Source organism: Pongo pygmaeus, chromosome 1 (genome assembly GCF_028885625.2).
Source record: "Pongo pygmaeus isolate AG05252 chromosome 1, NHGRI_mPonPyg2-v2.0_pri, whole genome shotgun sequence".
Taxonomy (NCBI): Eukaryota; Metazoa; Chordata; class Mammalia; order Primates; family Hominidae; genus Pongo; species Pongo pygmaeus.
Genome location: NC_072373.2, coordinates 71,856,143 through 71,879,460, shown reverse-complemented (window position 1 = coordinate 71,879,460; position 23,318 = coordinate 71,856,143). Strand labels below are relative to the sequence as shown.

Below are 23,318 nucleotides of genomic sequence, written 5' to 3'. Positions count from 1 at the left end.
TGTGAATCTATCTGGTCCTGGACCTTTTTTTGTTGTTGCTAATTTTTTTTATTACTGATTCAATCTCTCTGCTTGTTATTGGTCTGTTCATGGTTTCTATTTCTTCCTGATTTAATCTAGGAGGGTTGTATGTTTCTAGGAATTTATCTATTTCCTCTAGATTTTCTAGTTTGTACTCGTAAAGGTGTTGGTAGTAGCCTTGAATGATCTTTTGTATTTATGTGGTATCATTTGTAATATCTCCAGTTTCATTTCTAATTGAGCTTATTTGGATTTTCTCTCTTCTTTCCTTGGTTAATCTCACTAATGGTCTATCAACTTTGTTTATCTTTTCAAAGAACCAGCTTTTGCTTCATTTGTCTTTTGTATTTTGTTGTTATTGTTGTTGTTTCAATTTCATTTGGCTCTGCTCTAATCTTTGTTATTTCTTTTCTTCTTCTGGGTTTTGGTTTAGTTTGTTCTTGTTTCTCTAGTTCCTTGAGGTGTGACATTAGGTTGTCAATTTGTGCTCTTTCATGCTTTTTGATGTAGGCATTTAATGCTATGAACTTTCCTCATAGCACTACTTTTGCTGTATCCCAGAGGTTTTGATAAGTTGTGTCACTATTATCATTCATTTCAAAGAATTTTTAAACTTCCATCTTGACTTCATTGTTAACCCAAAAATCATTCAAGAGCAGATTATTTAATTTCCATGTATTTGTATAGTTTTGAGGGTACTTTCTGGAATTGATTTCCAGTTTTATTCCACTGTGGTCTAAGAAGATACTTGATATAATTTTGATTTTCTTAAATTTATTGAGACTTGTTTTGTGGTCTTCATAAGGTCTATCTTGGAGAATGTTCCATGTGCTGATGAGAAGAATATAGAATACTACAGTTGCTGGGAAGAATTTCTGTAAGTATCTGTTAAGTCCAATTGTTCTAGGGTATAATTTAAGTCCATTGTTTCTTTGTTGACTTTCTGTCTTGATGATCTGTCTAGTGCTGTCAGTGAAGTATTGAAGTCTCCCACTATTATTGTGTCACTATCTCATTTCTTAGGTCTAGTAGTAATTGCTTTATAACTCTGGAAGCTCCAGTGTTAGATTCATATAAATGTAGGATTATAATATCTTATTGTTGGACTGATCCTTTTATCATTACATAATGTCCTTCTTTGTATTTTTTTTAACTGTTGCTGCTTTAAAGTCTGTTTTGTCTGTAAGAACAGCTACTCCTGCTTGCTTTTGGTTTCTATTTGTGTGGAACATCTTTTTCCACCCCTTTACCTTGAATTTACACGAGTCCTTTTGTGTTAGATGAGTCTCTTGAAGATAGCAAATATTTGGTTGGTGGTTCTTTATTCATTCTGCCATTCTGTATCTTTTAAGTAAAGCATTTAGGCCATTTACATTCAATGTTAATATTGAGATGTGAGGTACTGTTCTATTCATCATATCAGTTGTTACCTAGATACTGTTTTTTTCATTGTGCTATTGTTTTACAGGCCCTGTAAGACTTACGCTTTAAGGAGGTTCAACCCTGGCCTACAGAATTGGGGTAGTTTCTAAAAGGTAAAAACTTTTGGTTAGCAGGACGTTGTCATAGGTGAATTATATTCATCACATCATTGATCTAAGTTTATCTAAATGTTAGATACCACTACAAACCTAACGAAATGGCTAACATTCAAGGAAACAACTGACAAGACTAAGTTTTGGCAGATGCAGAGCAACTGGAACTCTCATACACAGGGAATGCAAAATGGCACAAGCACTTTGGAAAACAGTTTGTCGATTTATTAAAAGCTAAACATGTATTAGCAAACCAGTACAAGCAAAGTCCCAAAGTGTTAAAATGGAGAGCTCAACTTTGGGCACATTTGTATGCCAGACCACCAGTTTCTAATCCAGAACACAGCCAAAGAAATGGAAAATCTGTGTGATATGGGCTTTGATAGGAATGTAGTAACAACAGCCTTCTCTTCAAAATCATAGGACACAGAAACTGAAACAGAATTGTTTCTGAATAACTGAGGCATAGAGAAACAGCTGCTGATATAATCGAAGTTGCCTCTTTTTGAAGGGGTATCAACATCTGTTCTTTTCAGAATTCTGCATGGATTTATTTTAAAGTTATCATTCGGTAGCAGCTACAATTCAATCCTTGCCTTATATCATTCTTGCTTCATGATGTTATCTAGGCAACAATGGAGAATGAGGAGAAAAGTAAAACCAATTACACATCTGTATAAATTGTCTTAAGTTAAACATACATCTAGCATATAACCCAGAAATCTCAGTCCTAAAATATATAAAACCATATGTCTATACCTGTCATGAATGTTTATAGAAGATATATTCACAATCACCAAAAAACTGAAAATAATCAAATATCTGCATACTGGTGAATGAAAAAAACTGTGGTACATCCATACAATGAAATACTACTCAGCAATAAAAAGGAATGGACTACCGACACATGCAGCAACATGGTGCACCTCAGAAGCATTACACAAAGAGAAAGAAATCAGACTCAAAAGGCTACATACTGAATGATTTCATTTACATGACACTCAGGAAAAGGAAAAATTAAATGGGAAGAAAACAGGTCAGTGACTACCAGTAGCCATGGAGCAGGAAAAGGAGACTGATTACAAGGCACAAAAGGGAACTTTTGGGGGTGACGGAAATGTTCTTATATCTTGGTGGGGTAGCTACGTGCTGTATAGGTTTGTCAAAACTCAGAGAACTATACACCTAAAAAGGGTGAATTTTATTATATGTAAATTATATCTCAACAAACAACTTTTTTTAAAAAAAAAGTCAGACAATGTGGTACTAAACATAAAAATAAATAAATTTTTGAAGTTAAGCATCAGCATGAGCCCTTAGAAAATAGAACCTAATCAAAAGTTATGCCCTAATGCATCAGAGGGTTGCAATCTCAGGGAGGCAAGGGTAACAGAAAAAGTAAAACAAACCAAGGAAAGAAGGAGAGAAACTACAGGGCACTGTGTTACTGATGTTGAATTGGTTGTTGAATTGGCTTCAGGGGGACATGTAGTTGGCTGTTGTTCACACGGGACCTCTATAGAGAAGCCACTGGATAGTGGCAATGGTTGTAAAATAAATAAATAAATAAATAAATAAATAACGCTGGGCGGAGTGGCTCACACCTATAGTCCCAGCACTTTGGGAGGCTGAGGCGGGTGGATCACCTGAGGTCAGGAGTTTGAGACCAGCCTGACCAAAATAGTGAAACCCCATCTCTACTAAAAATACAAAATTAGCCATGAGTGGTGGCACGCGCCTATAATTCCAGCTACTCGGGAGGCTGAGGCAGGAGAATCACTTGAACCTGGGAGGCAGAGGTTGCAGTGACCGAGATCATGCCACTGCACTCCAGCCTGAGCAACAAGAATGAAACTCCATCTTAAATAAATAAATAAATAAATAAAGCAGCCATATGAAACAGTCAACACGGAGGAGAAAAGGCAAACAATTTATCTCCTTTCATTCCTCCCAATGAAAAGCTTGCCCAATGGAGTAAAATATCCATACTTCTGGACTGCATTGCCCAGACCCTGCATACAGTTTCTGGGGAAGCCAGAAGCTTCAACAGGTCCATTTGGATCAAACCTCTATACCAGAGCTGCAGAAGCTCCTGTATGATGAACACAATGGTGGCCTTGCCTCTAGGATCAGCTCCCAACCCAGGAAAGCACAAGGCAATCAATGATGTTAGGAGATGCATCCTGGAGATAGTGGTCTGGGCTGTATGCATTGTAGGATGAGCTATAGGAGGTATCGCTGGAAAAGCATGACAAGTGGCCAAGGCCTGGGGCAGGTGGGGCCAGCAGATAAGAGGAATTCCACAAACTGGGTCTAGAACAATGGGCTATAATTAATAGACCTTCTAAACTAAAAGAGTAGTTTCATTTTTAAGAATATGCCACAGATACACTAAGAAAATTTCAAGCAATTTCTATCCATTAACAATTTCTATCCATCTGTTCATATGATGATCTCACTTGACCTTTAAATAATAAATAAGTTCAGATCTGTGAGGTTAAATACCGTGTCAAGCTGACACGTTCAGAGACAGCTCCCTACAGAAAACAGACACTGCACATCAAAATAATGCCCTCCTCTGGACAGATCACAGAACCAATTAATGATCCACCCACCACAGCATAGATATAATCCTTCAGAAAATAATAAATTCTAGGTAGAATTCAAAATCTAAAGACTGTCTTATAATCCTTCCCTCTGAGACATCAAAGCAAAAGTGTTACAGTTGAGGGGAACTGAAAAAGCTCAACTCCATATTTTATCATGGAAATATATTATGCTTTTAAAAAGTTACTATATTAATTATGTGCTTTTACATGTATTATGTTATTTAACCCTCATAATCACCCTAGGATGCAGGGTATATTACTGCCCCTGCTACAGATGAGAAAACTAAGGCACAAAGATGTGTAATTTGCCCACAGCCAGCGTCTGAATGCTGTTGGTCTGAGCCCAGAGCCCCACACACACAGTCATTCAACAGGTATGTGAGCACCTGCCAGAAGCTGGAGATATAGAGGTGCAGACAGCACATGGCCCTGCTTGCACAGAGTTTATGCTCTATGGGAAGGACAGGCATTAAAGAAGTAATCACAAGTAAATAAAGGAGAAGCAGAGTCCTGTGGAAGTTCACACCCTGTGCCAACTCAAAAATCTATGGTGCAAAGTTTGTGGTCACATTAGCATCAACTATCAAGGTTAAATCGGCAAGTACACATATTCAGGAGAAAAACAAGCCAGTCAGAAATACTAGTGCATTTTAGTTTGTATTTTCTCTATACACAGTACAGTGGTCATTTTCCAAACCCAAACAGGTCCTGATAAATAACTTTTTCCAGTATGTTAACTAATTTACACGTTTACTGATTTACTCATTTAATATTTTTCTTACCCAGGCTTTAAAGTTCAGTGAAATTAACTATATATTCATTTAACCGTCTTCATTTTCAAAAGAACAAAAGAACAAAATATATAAATTCTGGTACTGCTCAGGAAAATATAAGAGTATAACTATAACATAGTTAAAATAATCTCTTTCACACAGATAATTCTATGATAAATAGATAAACTGCATCCTATAGAATAAGGCTTCTCAGAAGTGACTTCTTGGCTTGTTTGAGGAGAGAGTTTGACAGTCATAAGAAGCCCAGATTCTGGCATCAGATGGACCAAGACTAGATTTACTTCCTACCTATCACTGGACAAGGCTCCTAGCCTCTATAAGTCCTGATTCTTTCATCTGTAAAATATAATAAAGTTGGCTTACCTCAAAGGGTTGTTGTGAAGGTTAAAGGAGATAATGCATGTAAAGTGTTTAGCATAGTTCTTGACCCACGGTAAGCACCTAATGTATATGAGCTGTCATTCCTATTATGAATCCTCTAAATGGTTTGCATATTGAAAGAAACAGAAAAAGAAGACATGGTAAATGGATGGTATATTAATGAGATGCTTGAAATGTGTGAGGGAGCATGGCCTAAAGAGCCACCCGATTACACCAAGGGCAGCAGAGTGAGAACAACTCTATAAATCCCACATGCAGAGACCTCACTGGAAAGGAGAAGGGCAAATGGAAGCTGACAGGTGGTTAGTAATTACATAGTCAATTATGTTTACAGAGGAGAGAGAACTTCAACGGGGATAATTAAAACAATAATCCACCTCTGGCTTTCGTTCCTGCCTAAATGGCACCTAAAAGACCTTGAGAGAGAAGAGACAGTTCAAACAGACACTTGCTTCCACTTCTGTATGCCTACTTGTCCTTATCCCTTATCAACAGGTATAGCCTCAGGTTAGAAGTCACATGATAAACACCACAGGGTGGAATGGGACCCAGAACTTGGGGTTTTCAAGTTTTAAAGCCACAAGACCTTTGCTTAAAAGTTTGAAAAAAGTAGTTAAAATGTGCAGCTACTCAAACCCCAGCAGCGATGGGGTCCCACAGCCCAGGCAGCTGACATCTATGGCTGCTGCCCTAGCCCCACATCCCTGCTGTGGCTCCTGCAGCACAGTCTAAAAACCACTCATCACATCCTCCTGCTTATTTAGAGAGGCAGACGCTGAAGTCAGAAAAGCAAGGGGATTTCCACAAAATGGCATGGCTGGAGGCATGAAGCTGTGACTGGCATCCAACCAGTTTTCTACTGGCCAGTCAGGTTCTCTTCACCATTGAACACCATCTTCCTGACTTACATATTAAAAAGATAAGGAAAATAAGCCATGTTTGAAAAGAATGGGTCTCCTCACAGAAAGAAACAACCATGGAAGGCTGGTTAGCAATGAAGTCTGGCATCGACAGCTTGGGCTCCACTAATCTGCATTTGAACAAAATATCACCTCCATCTATGGCTGACAAGAGTTACCAAGACAGTTTTTTGAACATTAAAATAAATTAAGTCAAAAAAATAATAAAGATTTCACAGTGAATGCCTAACAGATTCACATTTACAACTATATTGCATATGCATGCTCACAATTACACTTCGGAGGAAGTTTAAGCCACATTAATGAGACTGGGGGGAATGAAAAAAGGGAGTGAATAGCCAACAAAATTAACTACAGTGACTAATGGATGAATTATAGACTTATGATGCCAGGCATTATTTAGTGTTCTCCTCACAGAACCCCAGCTTAGATCATCTGGTTGTGCTTTAAAGCATCTATATTTTAAAACCAAAGGTCACGCCAAGCACTTTCTTCTTAGGCTTGTATGTTGTACAGTTCAAAGTTCATAACAACACGTGTAAATCATTTTCTAAAGAACCGTAACTTTCCTCTATTTGCGGGAACAGTGATGCACAAAGAGCCCTCAAATTTCGGCTTCACGTGGCCTTCACGGATTCAGATTCACATTAGCCCTGAGTCTACAGCCATACAACCCAGAAGGCTGGGAAAAATCCTGTGACCCTGACACCTGTGCAATCCCACTATTCTATGTTGCATTTTCATCTTTTCCTTTTATAAAAAGAGGATTGATAGCATCCAGAGATAAAATGCCCAGTAGCTTGCACAAATTATTTCCTGGCCTCATCTGCATCACATCCCTTAAGTGCGTCTCACCTCATCCAGCTTGAAAACCATTCCAACATATGGCTGGATGCACCCTTGCTGGCAGTACTGAAGCACTGAAGATAGGCTCTTGGAGAAGACAGGAAAGTTCATTTCTTTGTGTTGACCACAGTACAGGCCCATAGCAGAGATATTCTTCAGGAGCAGAAGGTTGGCTGGTACAGAAGCAATGTTTCCTCCAGCAAATCCCACCACCACAATCCTGCCCTCCCATGCCAGGCTGAGGAGAAAGAGAAGAAGAAAAAGAAATTTAAAAAACATACACTCACACCCATTAGGAAGGCTAGTCTCATAAAATAACAAGTGACAAATGGCGAGAATGTGAAGAAATTTAAGCCCCTGTGCACTGTTGGTGGGGTTATAAAATAGTGCAACTACTATAGAAAACAGTATGAAGGTTCCTCAAAAAATTACAAATAGGTTCAGCAATTCCACTTCTGATATATATCTAAAAGAATTGAAAGCAAGGTCTCAAAGAGATATTTGCACAGCCATATTCACAGCAGCACTATTCACAATAGCCAAGAGGTAGAAGCAACCCAAGTGTCCACCAACAGACAAATGATAAACAAAATGTGATATATACATATAATGACATACTATTCTGCCTTAAAAAGGAAGGAAATCCCGTCACATGCGATAACATGGATGATCCTTGAGAACATTATGCTAAGTGAAATAAGCCAAACACAAAAAGACAAATACTGTATGATTCCACTTATATGAGATATCTAAAGTAGTCAAATTCGTAGAAACAGAAAGTGAATGGTGGTTACCAAGGGCTAGGGAAAGGGAGGAAAGGAGAGTTGTTGTTTAATGGCTATAGAGTTGCAGGTTTACAAGATGAAAAAGTTCTTGAGATCTGTCACATAACAATGTGAATGTAATTAACACTACTGAACTGTATACTTGAAAATGGTTAAGATGGTAAACTTTATGTTATCTGTTTTTTACCACAATAAAAAAAAGTAAAATGAAAAAAAGAGCAATGTACATTCATTCACAGAGACAGAAAGTAGGACAGAGGTTACCAGGGGTTGGGGAAGGGAAAAGAGGCAGTTAATATTTAACAAGTACAGAGCTTTTGTTGGAGATGATTATGCAACATTATGACTGTATTTAATGCCAGTGAATTGCACACTTACAAATCATTAAAATGATAAATATTAGGTTATAGTATATTTTACCAACATTAAAAAAACTAACATGTATTAAATCCACAGCTGGGCACTCCTCTTGATCTTGCAAACTGGCAGAATGAGCCATCATTTATTACATTGGGCTTCTCAGTAAAAAAAAAAAAAAAAAAAAAAACACATATATATATATATATATATATATATATATACACACCATAAGCAAAGTATTAGGGAACCAAAGGAATTAGACAATTTTATAAGGGGGCCCACTTTAGAATCCAGGCTGTTGAGCCAGGTGCAGTGGCTTAAACCTATAATCCAAGCACCTTCAGATGGCAAGGCAAGAAGATCACTTGAGCCCAGGAGGTCAAGACCAGCCTGGGCAACATAGTGAGACCTTGTCTCTACAACATATAAAAATATCAGCCAGAACACGATGAAACCCCATCTCTACTAAAAATACAAAAAATTAGTTGGGCGTGGTGGTGGGCGCCTGTAGTCCCAGCTACTCAGGAGGCTGAGGCAGGAGAATGGCATGAACTCGGGAGGTGGAGCTTGCAGTGAGCAGAGATAGTGCCACTGCACTTAAGCCTGGGAGACAGAGCGAGACTCCATCTCAAAAAAAAAAAAAATTAGCCAGGCATTGTGGCACATGCCTGTAGTCCCAGTGATATGGTTTGGCTGTGTCCCCATCCAAATCTCATATTGAATTGTAGTTCCCATAATCCTCACGTGTCGTGGGAGGGACCCAGTGGGAGGTAATTTAATCAAGGGGGCAGTTACCTTCATGCTGTTCTCATGATAGTGAGTAGGTTCTCAAAAGATCTGATGGTTTTATAAGGGGCTTTCCCCAGCACTTCTCCTTGCTGCTGCCACGTGAAGAAGAACATGTTTGCTTCCCCTTCCACCATGATTGTGAGTTTCCTGAGGTCTCCCCAGCCATGCTGAACAGTGAGTCAATTAAACCTTTTTCCTTTATAAATTACCCATTCTCAGGTATGTCTTTATTAGTAGTGTAAGAACAGACTAATACACCCAGCTACTCAGGAGGTTGAGGCAGGAGGACTGCTTGAGCCCAGGAGATCAAGGCTGTAGTGAGCCATGGAGCCATGATTGCACCACTGTGCTCCAGCCTGTGCAACGGAGTGAGACCCTATCTCAGAAAAAAAAAAAAAAAGAAGAATCAAGACTATCTATTTAACTACCTCAACCACTTTGTGGAAGAAAATTGGGCAATGTCATTCCATAGGTTGTACTGAAACAACTCAGTTTGAAGATTATGAACTTAGGAAGCAGGAATAAGAAGACATACACTTTAATGAGGGAAGGACCATTTGCTTTATACAAAGATTTACTTTAGGATTCCTTTAACACATGTGCCTCTTTAGAGAATTTTAAATAATCTACAAAAATTCATAAGTATTCTGCAGCCCAGTATGAAAATTCCCCTACAGTACCATTGCTAAGCAATGAGTTACAGAAACAACTTTTGCAAACATCTTTGATATAAAATATGTGTATATTTGTTTGGCTTTTGCTTTTTGCTTTTCTTCTTTAGAAGGGAAATGAGAAGCTATTGCTGAAACACAATTATCCAGAAGGCAAGAAGGAAGGCAAGAGATGAGTGAGTTTTACCAGCTGTCTATCCTGGCTTTCCACTTGGACTACATACTCCTTCCTTTGCTTCTCCTCTAAGCACAGCACCAGGCACAGTGCAGAGATGAGCAAACATATAGACTGCCTGCTACTCAGCTCAGAGGCTAGAGAACCAGCTGGACCCCTTTTGTGGGTAGGCTGCTCTCTCTGCTTCTGCGTCTTCTACCTGAAACTGAGATAAACTACAAAATTATGCTTGCCAGGATGACATGAGAAATGAAACCAACGCTATCGGAGTACTCCAGAATCCTTGGTTGAAAACAGAATGAGAATTGGTGTGATACAACACTCCTACTAAATCTCCAGTGATATTTTTTAAATAAAACAAGTCAAGGAATTATCTACGTGGCTGGCTGCTTCAGAAAGCAGTAAGATCAGAAGAGCCTGTAGTTTGGTCCACAATGAACTGGGAAAAGGGGAACTGCCACCCCAGTAACTCTAATAGCTGAACGATACCCTCTGCAAGAATTCCCCACAGACATGGATATAAAGTAGTTAGTGACAACTGGCATAGCTGAATTTAACACATGAATAATTTCTAAAGCATTTGGCATTGCCAACTAAGAGAGCCTGCAGTCATTTTTTGGATATTTTCCAGATGGGTATTTTGTTTTTGCTATATATAAGCATTTCCTGATTTTCTCTGCTTCTATTCCTTTTCACCCACCCACTCGCTGTTCTCGTTGATGCTGATGCCTACAGGAGAAGTGAACAGCAAAGATGAGAGAGATGCAAGGCCAGAAGGAAGGCAGAGATCAGGAAAGGTTTCAGCTCTAGCCCACTCTAGACAGACGACCCCATGCACCTGCGAGAGCCTCTAGGCAGATGTCTCCTCCCACCATGTCGATGGCCACATTCACCCCGCCCTCGCCCACCGGCTTCCTCACTGCATCCTTCAGGCTGCCCTGACTGTAGTTCATGCTGGACTGCGCACCCCTCTGCATCACCGGCTTGCACTTCTCGTCACTTCCAGCAGCAGCTATATTACCTGCATCAAGAACACAAGATATCTGATTATCCAGAACATGTCCCAAGAAAGGGGCACCCCACCTATCCCATCTCCAGCCAAAGGGTGCTACTCAAGGAAATCATTGTGATCTTGCTGCCCTGGCATTGGCCTTGAGCCCACACATCAAGCCCAACACACAGACCATCCCACTGGCCCCTCCATGCCCTACTAGCCATGAGGTCCACATTTCTAGGAATCCTGGAACCCTAACAAGGATAGCTAGAAGGTGGTTCAAGAGACATTCAGAAAGTCTTCTCAAATTCAAATGAAAACCACCATTTATTGAGCATCTACTATAAATCAAGCAGTAAGGACACAAGATGGATCCTTTAGAGCCAAGAAAGCAAGATACAGCAGAGTGATGGGGAAAATAAACAGAGGTCCAGAAATGTAAACAAGAGGTACCCAATCTAAATCCAGAGGATCAGGAAAGACTTCCTAGAGGGTAAAACATGATTCAATAGAAAGATCTTGAGGTTAGAGAGACCTTAGTCCAAATTCTGGCTTTGCCACTCACTAGCTATGTTGACCTAGGCAAAATACTTAGTAACAAAACAACATTTTGTTACTATTTGCCTGTTAACATTCTAAACATTTTACCGTATATAAATAACTCATTTAATTGTAATAGCCCAATGAAATATACAGTATTATTATCCTTGTTTTATAGATGAAGAAATTGAGGCAGAAGAAGTTAAGTAACTTGTTGCCCAAGGAAGGTCACACAGCAAATGGGAGACAGCATTGGGGTCCAAACCCAGGTAATTCACCTCCAGAGTCCATGCATTTAACCTCCATACTGCCTGCCAGCTTCTCAAGATTTCAGTTACCTCATCAGTAAAGTAAGACATTTAAAAAATTATCGGAGGCCAGGCACGGTGGCTCACGCCTGTAATCCCAGCACTTTGGGAGGCCCAGGTGGGCAGATCACAAGGTTGGGAGTTCAAGACCAGCCTGGCCAATATGGTGAATCCCCCATCTCTACTAAAAATACAAAAATTAGCTGGGTATGGTGGCACATGCCTGTAGTCCCAGCTACTCGGGAGGCTGAAGCAGGAGAGTCGCTTGAACCTGGGAAGTGGAGGCTGCAGTGAGCCAACATGAGCCACTGCACTCCAGCCTGGGCGACAGAGCAAGACTTCGTCTCAAAAAAAAAAAAAAAAAAAATCAGGGGCTGGGCGCGGTGGCTCATGCCTGCAATCTCAGCACTTTGGGAGGCCAAGGTGGGCGGATCACAAGGTCAGGAGTTCGAGACCAGCCTGGCCAATATCGTGAAACCCCATCTCTACTAAAAATACAAAAATTAGCTGGGCATGGTGGCGTGTGTCTGTAGTCCTAGCTACTCAGGAGGCTGAGGCAGAATAATTGCTTGAACCTGGGAGGCAGAGGTTGCAGCGAGCTGAGATCTTACCACTGCACTCCAGCCTGGGCGACAGAGTAAGACTCCGTTTAAAAAAAAAAAAAAATTATCTCTAGGCACAAGCTCAAGAGAAATAAAGGAAAAAGAATTAAATGGGACACTGTATACAAAGCATTTGGAAAACAAAGTGTTAGATAAACTGAAGCCATTGTTACACCACGCAATCATTTATTCTATTTGAACCTCATAAGAACATTATTGAGGAGATATAATTACTCCCAGTTTCCAGACAGAGACATAGACTCAGAGAGGTAAAGCAATCAACCAGGGTCATCCAGGTTGCAGGTGTTAGAACAATTACTCAAGCCCACTGCTGCGTTACTCCAAAGCCCATGCTTTTCCACTCCATCACCCTAGGAGAAAGCCATACCCAAGGCTCGAAAGAGATAGCATAGATGGTGGTGAGCCATACTGTGGGGAAGTCTGGGGTTTGGAAGTCTCCAGAAAAGCTGCAAACACTCCAGCATTGCCTAGACGTGCTTCAACATGGGGCAGCACCCACCAGCCCAAGCACTTTAGTCTCAAAGTGAATTTGCAATGAAATACTCCAAGAACACTGGTGCCCTTAAAAGATTCCAAACTTACTCAAAACTATTTGAAACTGAATGCTTCCCTCAAATATTCCCTGGTGGAACCCTGAAATAGTTGCAGTTCACTGAGGGCTATTAGCACACAGTGCCAGAGTGGGCAGACACTGCTCTAGGGTCAGGCACCTGAATTGAATCCCAAGATTCTCACTAGGTCTCCATGGGACCTGCAGTGAACCATTTTCTCTCTTGGTGCCTCACTTTCTTCATCTGTGAAATAGGGATAATAAACACTTACACTACCCATATCCCAGGGGCTTTGTGAGGATCAAGGGTAAGATGATTGCCGCGGAGGCACTTTGGAAGCAACATGAAATGCTGTGGATTCAAGGTGTAATCAAAATGACCTGTTCCAAGTAGGTGGCATGGTAACACTTATATTTTTGTTTACTTTTGCTTAAAACCATTATTGCGGTTCAAGAAAATACAGCTTAGGTTAATTTTAATATATTAATTAAAGTGAGCTTTTCTCTCTACTACTTATAACAATTTATAACTATTTAAAACAATTTGTACAATTTTATCTTCCTCGAAATGTTAAATAACCAATAGCTCTAGACAATAAAACCAATTATAGTCTCTCCCCCAGACAGGAGCTAAAAGCCCATCCTGTTAACATGAAATGTGTTCATATCACTTGAGGAGCCTCCTGGTATCTATGATTACTTTCAGAACTCACATGTCCTTCCCAAATGGAAGTTATAGGAGAAAGGAGAGATGTCCCCTAAAGGAATTCCAGACCAATCCAACTATCTCCAAACCTATATACCCAGCTTCCCTCTGGCTATCCAACTGCATGCTCCACAGGAACCTCACATTCAACACAGCCAAAACCCAACTCACTATTCCTTCCTGTGTTCTCAATCTCAATAAGATGGCAACTCCACGAGTTAACTTAGTTTGCTCCTTCCCACTCAATGTCTAATAATAACAGGATTCTTTTTAAAGAGATTCTTACTGACATGCCCCGCCCTCTAATAGGCACTGCACGTGTAATCTCAATATTCCCACAACAACTCCATGGAGAGAGCATTCTTTTACAAGTGAGAAAACTGACGATATTAAGCTGGAGGCAAAGCTGGAATTTGAACCTACGTCAGGCTAACTTTAAAGCCCTTGTTCTTTAGACTAGAGCAGGATGCTCTCCAGGTACCAAATTATCTATTTTTTTTCCACTTCAGTATCTCTCAATGCATTGTTTTCACTGCCTTGGTTCAGGTAGCCTATCCTAATCCTGGCTCAGATTGCTCCAAGAGCCTGTCCTATTGCTCCCAGACTACCCTTGACCTTTCCCCTATCCCTCATCCCCATGGCTACCAGAGTGAACTTTTCCAAATGCAAAAATATCATGTCACTTCCCTACTTTAAATCCTCAACTGCTCTCAAGAGCTTCCAATAAATGTTCAAATTCTTCAGCTCCACACAAGGCCCCTCGTGATCTTATCTCTGCCCTCCTCTCTAGAGCCACCTTCCACCATTTCCCCCCAGGTCCCTGGCTCCAGAGATACTATTTGCAATTCTCTGAATGCACCATGCTAGTTCCTAGTTCTCTATCTTCTAATAAGTCCTCCCACCACCGATATGGCCTTCACTTCCCTTCTTCCTCTATTCAACTGCTACCAATTCTTTAAAAGTCAGCTTAAATGTCCACCTTCTCCAAGAAATCCCCCCTTTCCAACACTCACAGCCTCAGAAAGACACTTCCGAAGAGACCTAAGTCTATTTTCATTATTTTATTCATTCATTCATTAATTTAAGAAATAGTTCTTGAGGGCCTACTATGTTCTAGGTACCATGCTAGGTGCAGGACTACAGGGATGAACCAAAGAGACACTGTCACTACCTTTATGGGGATTACAGTCCAGTAAGAGGGAGACAATAACCCGATAATGACACAAGTAACCACACTCTGAGCTATGTATTATGAAAGAGAAGTAGAGGGTGTTATAAAATTACATATACAGAGGAGGGAGAGGGGCCTCACCTAGACTGAGGGACAGAGAATACTTCTCTGAAAAAGTGACATTTGAGTTTAAATCTGAACAACAGCTCTGAGAATTACAGGTAGAGAAAAGAGCGTGTGCAGAAGGCATGAAGTGGGTCAGACCTTGCCAGGGTCTAGCAGCTGGAAGGATGAGTGATTTGCTTCTAGGCCCCCTCCCTAGTCTATAAGCGAATAGATGGCAAGACCCTGCTCTGGGTTACTTTATATCCCCAGTGCCTTGCACATGATTTTTAATCAATGAATGAATATATTGTTTGAATAAATATATGTTTGAAAACTGGAGTTATGATTTTTTTAAATAGTGACTCTAACATACAAATACCTTGGCCTGAAGAACATTCGTTGCCATGTCACTGCAAGGCCTGTGGCTCCAGCTGCTGCCATCACTAAAACTACTTCTCTGTGCCAAAGAAAGATGAATTACACTTCAGAAACCTTCAAAAGTCAACCAGTAATATGATTTCACAAATATTTTAGAAACAGAACATTTTAAAGCAAGAATGTTAGAGGTCGTTTCATTCAAACCTTCATATACATCTGTTCTCCACCCTGTAAGCTTACAGATGTGACTTCTAGATTAGTGCTAATTTGGTTCAGTTTTGAAGACCTCCCAGGAAAAATATTCCTGAATCTCTCTAGGTAGGCTCTCCCTCATATCAGTGGCAACCCTTCCTTTGAGCTACCACTCCAATTTATTCTTCAGAAATTCTATCTTAAAATCCTTCTCATATTAGATACTGCCCAATGTTACAAGGTGATGAGCATGTAATGGCCACTGCTCAACTAAACCCACCTCTCTGAAGCAATTCTGAGTCTCAGCTCTCTGAAAAGATCAAGAAGCAGTATGTACGCTCCAGGTAAAGAGTCAAACTTCAGCACCTTTTCTTCTGAAATGTCCCATCTGGCACACTCAACAAGGCCTCACAGAAAAAAAATACCATGGGCCTCTAATAAACTCAGAGTGAAATGGGTTTAAATAAACCAACTATCTACACTTTAATATTTTTTATGAGATCTCCAGGGCGGTCATATTTGAGAGAGGTATTTCTCCAATTCACAATGACCAAGTTCACAGTCTATCATCTCCTCTCAGACAAAGGGATGTCCTCACAGTCAAAAAACCCCAATCTCAAGTGGCTACCTCCCTTTGGCCTTTCCTCAGCCAAAAGGAAGGGAAGTGAAGGGAAGAGGTGGGGCACGGCCTTGCTGGACACTTCTGATATCAAGAGAAGGGTACTTTCTAGCCTTCTGTCATCTACACAGTCCTTACTCAGGCTGGGTACGGGCCTGATGCTCAAGAGCAAAAATCGCAGTGCCGTAAGTTATAAGGAGGACAGCAGCTTCTTATAGGAAGACCTTTTCTGGAATCTGCCACGGGTCCTAAAAAAGAGGTAACAGTGACTTACAGATTGAGTGTATGTACCTAGTCATAAAGGCTGCTCAGTAAATATTAGGATTTGATTCAGTGACTGATTTGCAAAGGGAAACACTTGCCCATAACCAAGCCCAGTGGAAGTCAAAACTAAGCAAGCTGTAGCAGATTTCAGAACTTGAATGCAGCAGACTTCAAAACCCCAAGGCTAGCATCTGGCTCAGGAAGGAGCCAACAGGTAGAGAATGGAACACAGATCACTGTACTGTGATGGGTGAATGGTATGTCAGTTTTACCTCAGTAAAGCTAGTGGAGACAATTGTGTACTGTCCACCACCAGGGGGCACCATTCACACCCTGCACAACCATGCTAGACTACCCTGGCTGGCTCCATTCCCAGGGCTATCTCTTTCATAAGCTTTGTGTCCGGGAGAAGCCCATTACATCCAGCTAAATGCCCAAAACCAGTTTTTCTACTAAAACTACCTAGTCCAAATGAACCAGCTCAAGGACTCAGAAAACAAAATGTTGTTATTAAAACAACGCAAACAAAGCTCTGTGTAAAGTGTTGTCACATTAATGAAGAGAAAGAGTTTAACATTTGAAAAAATGAAGTGCTTAGCAGAGAAACAAGACATGACCAAATAAATACAAAGAAAAAGAGGGAGAGGGGAAGACAGGAATGAGGGATAGGTGGAAATTAAAGAAAAACAAAGGAGAAAAAAACATCTTCAACCATTAATCTTGAGTGGTACAGATACATACCTTCAGGTCAGTGACGCATTCTTCAGCCATACAACTAAAGTTTCTTATGCCAATAACTCTATCTCCCTAAAGGAAACATACAATTAAGGATATGTGCAAATGTATGACCTTGCATTCCTTTTCCTGAGTTAATCAAAAAAGAAAAAAAAAATGCACATCTCTGACTCCATAAGACACAGGTTGGTCTTAATTATTCAGAGTTAATGTTTAGTAAATAAAATAATAACTCTCTCAATACCACCACCAGGTTGTGAAGCCAATTTGAGTGAGCACATTTGAGATGATGAGATAGAGTAAGGGAAAGGTTGACTTGAATTAGAAGCCCAGTCTTAATTTCACAAGAGGCTCAAATTCTCTGTCCTCTTGGTTAAAGACTGAGGTGCCGCCTTTTATTCATAATAAAAAGTTTAAAGCAGCCAGGAACTTCCAATTACTTCCTTTCCCCAGAAAGAATTTTGTTTCTTACCTTTCTAGTTAGGTTTCCCTTTGGTGTCTGCAGGCAAAAGCCAGTAGAAGTAAGACGCTTTGGCTACAAATGAAGTTAGCACATTTTTCATAGCTACATATACATTGATTCCCTAGACTCCAACTAATTTACCTCTTTAACTGTGCTGACGTCTGTGCCTGTCTCCAATACTGTCCCAGAAAACTCCATTCCTAAAAACATTGTTTAAAGATTAGGTTATCTGTAAAACACAACACCATGGAGATGAGAAAACACTGATCGACAGGCTATTCCAACAGCTTTCGGAGCTGAGGATTTAGGTGCCCCTCCTCCTCTCCATATGCAGGTACAGAGGTAAGGTGTTATACTCAACGCACAGGAAAGTCAACATAAGATTTCACGATCACAACCTGGGAAGCTATAGCAGTCCCAATCTTACCATGACACAAATGAAAATTTCAAGAATGTGCAAAAGCACAGAGAATCACAGGTACACAGGTACTTTTGACCCTAATCACTAGGACCTTCTATAGCACCCCAATGACAATGTTCATCCTATTTATTTATCTGTTTTCAAGTCTCTTCTGCTGGACTATAGGGCCCTCAAGGACATGAACTGTTTATTCAGACAGTACTTGGCTCAACTGGATGAACTGGTGCTGTCTGCCCTTTCCTCTTTCACCTCTGAAATTTCTGAATTAATGATCATGTTTCCTACTTGAGCTGCCAGGGGAATAACTCAATTGAGTATGACGTCTTCCCCCCAACCAGTATTTCAGCAAATATAAACAGAAGGAAATGGTTCTAACTGTCAAGATACAATCAAACACTCTGAAACCAAAACACGGTAACTATTTGCAATCACTCTATCTTTCATAATATATATCTGTATAAAATGTACATGTACTATATACACGCTAAGCTATACTTATATCCCTTTAAATAAATTTCAACAACAAAAATCAGTCACTTGTCCACAGGTTCAGGATCTAGAAGTAGATTGGGAACAAAAATCAGACAGAGGGCTGCTAAGAAATCCACACTTTTCTTCTCTCTGATCCTTTGGCATTAGGTTTTTTTGTTTGTTTCTTTGTTTGTTTTGTTTTTGAGACGGAGTCTCGCTCCGTTGCCCAGGCTGGAGTGCAGTGTCATGATCTTGGCTCACTGCAACCTCCGCCTTCTAGGTTCAAGCAATTCTCCTGCCTCAGCCCCCCGAGTAGCTGGGACTACAGGCGCACACCGCCACGCGTAGCTAATTTTAGTATTTTGGTAGAGACAGGGTTTCACCATTGTTGCCCAGGCTGGTCTTGAACTCCTGGGCTCAGGCAATCCGCCCGCCTCGGCCTCATAAATTGCTAGGATTACAGGCGTGAGCCACTACGCCCGGCTTGGCATTAGGCTTTATTGGGAATGTGTCTGTGAGGCTGAAAGTTTTAGCTGCAAACAGATGTCTGTGATCCTTCGGCTAAGAAACAAAATCGGGGCAATATCAAGCAAGGAAAGGGAATGAATGACTAGGACCAATGATAATTCTGGTGAAAATTCATTTGTTCATTTCTTCATTTTTAGAGTATTTATTGAGCACCTACTAAGAGCCACATACAATGCTAAGCTGGGGGATATAATGTTGATGAAGACAGGCATAGACTTTGCCCTCATGGGGCTCACAATCTAGTGATCCCAATACACAGTGAGATGGACACATCTAACTGAACCATCACTGACGGCAGGCAGACACCGACAGAGCACTGCCTGAGCCCAAGGGCATGATTCTGAAAACTCCCTGTATCTTTTTTTCCTGAAGCAGTCACTTGGTCTCCCCATACTCACCAGGTGTGAAGGGAAGATGGGGCCTTTCCTGATATTGACCACGGCAGATCAAAATATCACCAAAGTTAACTCCACAGAAATGGACATCAACTCTGACCTACAAAAGAAATAGAGCAGCAAAGAAGAACAGTACACATCCACGGAGACAATGTTCATTCAATCATATCAAAATAGTTACTGAATGACAACGACATGCCAGATACTAAAGTAAGAGCCGGCACACACTCATGGGCAAGGCCTCTGCCTTCATGAAGCTAAAGTATAGGAGGGAAAACAGATATTAACCAGATAATAATGAAGTTACCTATATTAAGTTATAACTCCAGTACCAAGCGTTAATCATAAAAAATATATGGTGCTATGAAAGCACATAATGGAGGGATTTGACCACTTAGGGAAGTCAGGAAAAGCATTCCTAAGTAAGCAACACTTTGAACTAACAACTAAGAGTTAACTATTCAAAATAGGAGGCAAAAGGCTTGGCACAGACAAAAGCAATGTCATGTACAAAGACACTACAGTGGGCACATAAGAGACTTTGAAGCCTTACTGAGGATTTTTTGTTTGTTTGTTTGTTTTGAGACAGACTCTCACACTGTTGCCTGGGGTGGAGTGCAGTGGCATCATCTCGGCTCACTGCAACCTCTGCCTCCCCGATTCAAGCAATTCTCCTGCCTCAGCCTCCCAAATAGCTGGGATTACAGACATGCACCACCACGCCCAGCTAATTTTTTTTGTATTTTTAGTAGAGACAGGGTTTCACCATATTAGCCAGGCTGGTCTCGAACTCCTGACCTCGTGATCCACCTGCCTCAGCCTCCCAAAGTGCTGGGATTACAGGCGTGAGCCACCACATCCGGCCTCCTTACTGAGGATCTTAATTTTCATACTAGGAACAATGGGAAGTCATTAATGAGTTTTAAACAGAAGGGTAAAATGATCAACTGTTTGGGGAATCTGGAATCCTTTACCCTAGTCCCAGATCCCCAGCCTCTATGTTTTGTGATAGTGCCATAGCTGAGGCAGACCTACAGCAGTGTAGCCAGTAGTTTCTCCAGGCCTTGTAAGCCCATGGTTCTCAAAATGTGGCCCCAACCACTAGCATCAGTATCACCTGGCACAGGCCAGGCACAATGGCTCATGCCTGTAATCCCAGCACTTCAGGAGGCCAAAGCAGGAGAATCACTTGAGCCCAGGCGTTCGAGACTAGCCTGGGCAACCATCTCTACAAAAATAAAAATTAAAAAACTAGCCAGGAATGGTGGCATGTGCCTGTGGTCTCAGCTACTTGGGAGACTGGGGTGGTAGAACTGCTTGAGCCTGGGAGGTCAAGGTTGCAGTGAGCCATGATCGTGCCACTGCACTCCAGCCTGAGTGACAGAGTGAGACCTTATCTCAAAAAAAAAAAAAAAAAAAAGAAATTCAAATTATCAAGCCCCATCCCAGACCTACTGAATCAGAAACTCCGAAGACAAAGCCTAGCATTCTGTTTTAACAAGCCCCAAGACCAGGGGTTCCCAACCCCGGGGCCACAGACCGGTAGGCTGTCAGGAATCCAGCTGCACAGCAAGAGGTGAGCAGACAAAGCAAGCATACCGCCCAGCTCTGCCTCCCATCAGATCAGTGGTAGCATCAGATTCTCATAAAGGTGCAAACCCTATTGTGAACTACACAGGCAAGGGATCTAGGTTGCACACTCCTTATGAGAATCTAATGCCTGAGGATCTGAGATGGAACAGTTTCATTCCAAAACCATCCCCTCCAACCGCCATCAGTCCATGGAAAAACTGTCTTCCACAGAACTGGTCCCTGGTGCCAAAAAGGTTGCGGACCGCTGTGCTAGACAACCACTGTCATAAACCAACACATCCCAACAGGGGTTGGAATTACTGGAAGAAATGAAAGCTGAGACACCAAAGGGATGATATTGATTTGTTTGTACAGAGGTGGCCATATTGGTGAGAAGACATTTTTATCTACAAAATTCATTCATTCAACAATTTTTTAAGCTTCTGCCACATGCCAGGAACCATTTTAGACTTAAGGGATTTAGTAGTGAGTAAAACAAACATAGTCACAGCTCTCATGGGCTAATTCCTTACAATGCAATGTCTAGGACAAATAACGGAACAAAGGAGCCTAGCCCTCAGCCTGGACACATTCCGTGCATGCAGGACACATCAGTTATTGACAAGCATGCACAGGGCACACATGTGTTCTCCAGCCACTCCACCTAGATTTAAGTATGATTTGAGGATGAATGTCGTTCAGCATGTGAATCCCAGGAAGTAGATTGGCTGCCATCATGTGCTTATTCAAATAATCCGTGTTAGCCATGTTAGTTAACAGGCTCCATGCTGGTAACACTTTGGGGCTATAGCTGCCTTTCTCCCTCTCCCTGGCGGTCTCCAACACTGAGGCCCACTGCCTGCTTCACGCTGTCTGAGGTTCTCATCTCCACACCAGATGACACTGTGTTACCAGAGTGGTCAATAGGCAGGGCCAAAGTGATGTCCACATTTCAGTGGACCAGCTGCCCACATCCCTAAACGAACCCCATCCCAAATCTCCGCAAAATACCAGAGGCGTATGTTCACACGGAAACACGGAGGTTACCGGGCTGGTTTCAGGGAGGCAGAGGCCGAATAATTCAATTCCGGCGCTGAGGTGGAAGGAAGCAAAGGATGAGGTCCATGTACCTGTGTTAAACCAATAACTTGCACATACAAAGTTGTGTGCAAATCAGAATTCTCTGTTTCTAAGGCAACAGCTCTGAGCATTGAAAAAGTGGCCTATAGGCGTGTTTTGCGGGAACAATCTTCCTTTAGCACTTTAGACCTTGGAAAGGGCTTCAACCCCCTACCTAGCCCAGGACGAAGTTGCCCTCCAGTCGAGGTCGCCCTCCCAGGACGAGGTCGCCCCCTCGCTTGGGAACTGGGAACTTGATTCAAGAAGGAAGCCTGCGGGGAGTGTGTGGTGGCGGGGAGAAGGGAAGGGTAGAAGGGGATAAGCTAGCCCCCTACCTCGTGAGGCCCGACGGGGAGGGGGCCACCTCTTCAACGGTCAGGGGCTTCTTCAGCTCTGCGCAAATCGCGGCGCGGTAGTGCCGGCCGCTGCCCTGTCCGGCTCTCCTGCAACACAGAACAAGGGTAGGGTCAGTCGGACAGCCCCGCCGGGAGCACCCCGGGACTGCCTTGCGGGGCTCAGGGAGGAGTCGGGGTTGCACCTGCAGACCCACGCCCGAGGGAGGCACTGCCCGCAGAGCACCGCCGCCAAGGCCATGCAGAGCGAGGGGCGAAGGGGAGTGGCCAGAGCGCGGCAGGAAGAGCCGGACAGCGCCGCCCAGCCCCGGGAGAGCGGAAGGGCGGCCCGCGAGGCCTCCTGGCGACGCGCCCTGGCAGCCACGACCCAACCCCGGCGGGGCAGCTCCGGCCCAGTGCGCCCGGCTTCTACGGCCGCCGAGCCCAAACGACCGCGCGAGCCCCCTGTTGGGCCTCTCTGGAGGTGGAGCCGGCTGGAAGAAAAAAAGAATAAAGGAAAACACCAGGAAACGGAATTAGACTACCCGAGATTAACCTTCTTTGGCATTATTGTAACAAATTTGGGAGACTTTTTTTTTTTTATAGTTTCAACTTTTATTTTAGATTCAGGGGCTATATGTGCAGATGTGACCTGGGTATATTGCGTGATGCTAAGGTTCAGGGTACGAATCATCTCGTCACTTCGGTGCTGAACATAGTACCCAATAGTTTTCCAACCCTTGCCCCCCTCAAAATTGGGAGACTTTTTAAACCACACTTGGCGACATTTAAATAGTGGTTCTTGGCTGGGTGGTTCACGCCTGTAATCCCAGCACTTTTGGAGGCCAAGGCGGGTGGTGGCCAGTATCTGTGGTCTCAGCTACTCGGGAGGCTGAGGCGGGAGGGTCGCTTGAGCACAGGAGTTGGAGGCTGCGGTGAACTATGA

The 23,318-nt window shown here is 42.2% G+C and overlaps 1 pseudogene; it reads right to left on the bottom strand.

Annotated features, from left to right (window-relative positions):
- Positions 1-443: 443 nt before the first annotated feature.
- Positions 444-22,793, bottom strand: LOC134737748 (quinone oxidoreductase-like protein 2; annotated as a pseudogene).
- Between the last annotated feature and the right edge of the window lie 525 nt (positions 22,794-23,318).